This window comes from Solanum tuberosum, unplaced genomic scaffold (genome assembly GCF_000226075.1).
Source record: "Solanum tuberosum cultivar DM 1-3 516 R44 unplaced genomic scaffold, SolTub_3.0 scf00437, whole genome shotgun sequence".
Classification (NCBI taxonomy): Eukaryota; Viridiplantae; Streptophyta; class Magnoliopsida; order Solanales; family Solanaceae; genus Solanum; species Solanum tuberosum.
The window spans coordinates 22,778-27,700 of NW_006239357.1; the positions used below are offsets into that span (position 1 = coordinate 22,778).

General features: G+C 31.3%; 1 non-coding gene across 1 annotated transcript; it reads left to right on the plus strand.

Annotated features, from left to right (window-relative positions):
* Nucleotides 1–1,859: 1,859 nt before the first annotated feature.
* Nucleotides 1,860–1,926, plus strand: MIR399H (microRNA MIR399h). The gene has a single exon (NR_127219.1). It is a non-coding gene; the product is annotated as a microRNA MIR399h (primary transcript).
* The last annotated feature ends 2,997 nt before the right edge of the window (nt 1,927–4,923 follow it).

Genomic DNA, 4,923 nt, shown 5'->3' on the forward strand with positions numbered 1-4,923 from the left:
GCGTGAAGAAGTACCAGATCTATGTTAACATCAAAAAAATTGAAATCAATTATCTTTTTGCGGATTTGTGTTTGGGTGGTGATATTAAATCTTTTGAATTTCAATTCACAAAATTCAGACTTATAAAAGGAAAATTTATTTTACCTGAGATTTTCTTTGTATCATCTAGACTACAAGATTCCTAGTTCAAGAAGATTGATCTTTGCGGCATATGTACAATATTTTGTGCAAGAAAGTTACCTCACAAGACTAGATCTAAGTATTTAAATTTTGTGATGATTGACACATAATACATGCTTTAGCACACAACCTAGTGACTATTCAAATACATGTTTTAGCGTACAATTACCTAGTGGCAATTTAAGCATCCAACCAATAGATCCATAGCAAATAGGTGTGATTTAAATGACCAGTTTAAACAATTATTTCAAAAAATGTATATAGCAGAAACTCTTACATTTTTTTATCCCCAACTTCTATCTAGCCACTAATTTTACCGGCATAGCTAAACTTATATTTATTTTAAAGATATCATCAATCAATGTCAAGTAGAAAAGTTTCAATGTCAAGTAGAAAAGTTTCAGAACAATTCAATATTTAGTCACTTTTAATGCAAATATAAAATTAAACAATGATACACCAAATCTTTTAAAACTATTCAACATTTAGGCAAGCTCACAACAAGATTCTTTTCCACTTTATTTGTGTCTTGATATGTAGTACGAGAGCAAAGAAAAAATGTTGGTAACTCAAACAAAAAATGTTGGAACTCAAGAAAAAGCATAAACTTGAGTGTTGAAACAATTAGTAGATATGTAAACACACATAAATGACGACACACTAGAGTAATACATATGAAAGAAATTATGCAGTCTAGATTTCCTAGCATCTAAAAGATTTGAAATCTAAAATATTTATGAACTTTGCGATATTGCGGTATTGGCATTGGGGAAAGAGAAAAGCTGCACAAAAAGAAAGAACAAATTAAACCTGAATAGAAATATAATATATAGATGAGATATGATCAAGGATATGTTGCTTCAAGCAAAGATTTATTTGTTATTTAAAGTTTATGATTTCTATAAAAATTGGGTTCCCAATTACATATTTATTGAATTTCTTGATAGAAATGCAAGGTCTGCACAAAAATAATTGGTTTCGTGTGAACACATAAACAATGCTCTAGATCCACCACTGGTATGAAGGTCCTGAAATTGCCTCATTATAAGTCACAACTCTCAAGAGTCAAATGAAACATTTCGAAGGCAAAATCATACAACATATCCAACTTTAAGTAAATTTTAATTTGTTGCATTTAACCTACAAATTCATGGACAAGCAACTGGAGAATCTGATAAACATAATTTTCAAAATGAGTTTTCATGAAATGTAATTCCAAAGGGATAAGAAAGTTACTCCATATTCTAACATAGTAAAAGCAACACAGGCCATAACACAAAAATCATAGGATATGTTGATTCTCCAGTGGTTAATTCCATCTGCTCCCACTATCTCAATTTATGTGGCATTACTTGACTTAACACAAAGTTTAAGAAGGAAAAAATGGCATTTGAAATTTATGATATATAACACTCCTTGACAATTTGTGGTGACAACAAATAATATCATTATGAAGGGTAAAAGGAGAATTTTTAAAGTTAAGTTATTTCCAAATATAGAAAATTGACATTCTTCTTGGGATAAAATAAAAATTAAACGTGTCACATAAATTGAGACAAATAAAATAATAAACTAAGAAGGAATGCACTATAAAAGCTAGGAACGGGTCTATAGTGAAGAACTAGAAGCACATAAATGAGAGAAAAATTTGATGAATGATAATAAGGGAAACAGTGATAGGGCTACTCTCTATTGGCATGCAGTTATCACATATTTCTGCTAACAAACCAAGGGAGAGTTGTCCTATTACTGTCTTTGCTTAATATACTAACTCAAAGGTCCACTATTGATATGGTACTGATGCAGAAGGTAGTGTTATACAACTTCTCTTAAACGTCAATAATGGTTTTAAGTTCTCCTTACTTTTGAGGGGAAAATATATATAGAAACCAAATATTTACCACATTACCTTAGTTTCTTCTATTTGAATTCCTTATATATTTTTTGTGTTCCCATAGATCTTAACAGTAGCATCACATGTTCCGGTGTATTTGTCATTTGTTTCAAAAATATGTAGAAGATAAGTCAATTTGAACAAAATCATGAACCAAGAATTTGCACATACACATGTCAATTAGAGTTGGCATTAGCATTTAGTTGGCGCTTTTTTAAAAAAAAATCATGTCGTTTATTTCATAATAATTCCTAAATATCCTGGTGCAGATTAGCATCTTGTACCAAGGCATATATAACTGTACTAAAGTTCACTTCTACTATAGATTTTACATTTTTGGTTGTTAGGTGAAATGAGTCAAGTGACACACTTCATAGTCAGAAAAAATGCCTAATTAAGTGAGATTGGCACTTAAAATATTAAAAGGCCACATGAAAGCAAAAAGGAACCCGAAATAGAATTGTCGATGAAAATAAAGAAATATGAATAGGAAGAAGGGTACGCTATAAAAGAGTCAAGTGGCACACTTCAAAGTAACAAAAAACACCTAATTAAGTTGGAACTGCACTCGAAAAATAAGCAAGCCACATGAAAGAACAAACAATCCTACATAGAAATATGATTATAGAAAAAGAAGAGGAAAATACGGAAATGAGTTATGACCAAGGATATTCTATAATATGATGGAACTTTATAAGACAAGTAAAACATTGATACATGTGAAAGAGTGAAAAAGACCCTTTTGGTGCCAAGAGGAACCACAATCTACATATATAATGTGAGAAAGGAATGAATACAAAATGCTTGATTGATCCTTGGATCTATATTTAACTTTTTCTATTTTAGAGTAAAAGATCATTAAAAAATACAGAGGTCATATAGTAAACTAAAAAAATGAAACTTATAATAGATTAAATCATGATAATATCAAAACCTCATTGTATCCAAGTAGTACCTTGTGGTAGTACGAAAGTCATTAGCAGGTTAGGCATATGAGGAAAGTCCACCATTATGATCCTTCTACTTGCTTCCCTTTGATTTGTTAACCTTTCCTCAAACTTCTTCTTGCTTGATTCAGACTTCATTTTCATGTCTCTGATGCTTTGTGTTTCTCTTTGCAGTGCAGAGACATGCAAAAAGAAATAATGCATCAGAGACATGAAGATGGAGCTATGTTTGAATAAAGCAAGAGAAAATTTGAGCAATTGTTAGCAAAGCAAATGGAACTAAGCCAATAGAATGACTGTAATGGTCGACTTTTATCATATACCTAAACTTGCTAATGAATCTCGGGCTCCCCCAAGATGTTGCTGAGATATGAAGAGGTTTTGATATTCTCATGATTTAATCTGTTCCAAGTTTTATTTTTTTTCATTTAGTTTACACCCTTTGTATGTACCAATGATCTTTTTCTTTGAAATAGAAAAGTTAAAATGATCTCAAAGGATCTACAAATATTTTGTTTTCATTATATTCTCATATCATATATGTAGATTTTGTGGCTTTGATGCAAATCTTATTTTTTCCAAAAGGGTCTTTTTCCATCTTTCACCTGGTATGGTCTTCCAAAGTTTCATTCTTTCCTTGGAACTCAGTGTTACTTTATTTTCTTAATCTACTCTTTCTTTCCTATTTTTCCTAGTAAAGTTGTATATATGCTTTATTTAAATGAAAAATATGGATTTTGTCTTATATATCTTCTTGTTAATGTAAGATTTGACAAGAGTTGTGCAGTGTTTATAACTCATTCACTAACATGTTTTATGCTAGTATTTCATGCTTCAGTGTCTACATGTAAAGTTGTTTGAATGCACAAAGACAAGAGGTTTGTCATCATCAAAAAAAGGGAGGGGGATTTGTTGGGATTTTATGCAGTTTTGATAATTGATAAAGAAAGATGTAACATGTCAGTCCACATGGTAGGTACATTGTCACGAGTAGTTGAAATCGCAAAACTTTCAAAATTAATAAAGACTAGACCGCAGAAAATAAGAAATAGATAATTCTAATTTCGTGAAAAAAGCCAAGGAAATAAACATCTCATGAATTGAAGAGAAAGAATCAATGAGTTCGATTTGAAGGAGTCTAAAATGGCAAGGAGTTTTAATGGAAAAAAGACTCTCACTTGAAGTAGAACTCTTCAAGTTAATGCTAAATTAAAGAGTTGGAGTTCGGCTACAACACAAAAAAATCAATGAATTTGATTTGAAGGAGTCTAAAGAAGCAAAAAGTTTGAATTGAAGAAGGAATATCACTTGAAGTAGAACTCTAAGCAAAGAGAGTTCAAGTCAATAAGGAGTTTGAAGTGCACAATAACTCTATGAAGAATTTTTATTAATAGAGGTGAAGCCGTCGAGAAACAGAGCAAAAAGAGCAAGTGAAAAATTAACTTCGTAAGTGCTACCAGTGAACTGAAAGAACACATAGGAGGAACACATCAAAAAATCTGGTCCTTATATAGAGTTTATGTGTCAGGAGTTTTTATTTGTGAATGAGTCTTGATGTAATCTTAGTTTAGTGAGTTATGGACTGAATTAGGAGTGTTGCCTTCAGGTTGGGATAACTCGAAGAGTTGATAACACGGACCTTGGGATGTTTGTATTGAAGTTTAGGATTTAGAGTTTACAATATTTGTAATCAGAATTCATAACATGAAGGTTAGGATTTAGAGTTAGTTCCTAGGATTGCAAGAGTTGTAATCTAAATCCACAACTTGAAGTTAAGGAATTGGAGTTAGTTATGTAGGTCGCAAAGTTTGTAATCTATTTTCTGTTGAGACTCAGTGATTTAGTGAAGTTGGAATTAAATCCTGTCGGGGTACATGGTGGTATTTTACACCTTTTGAACCG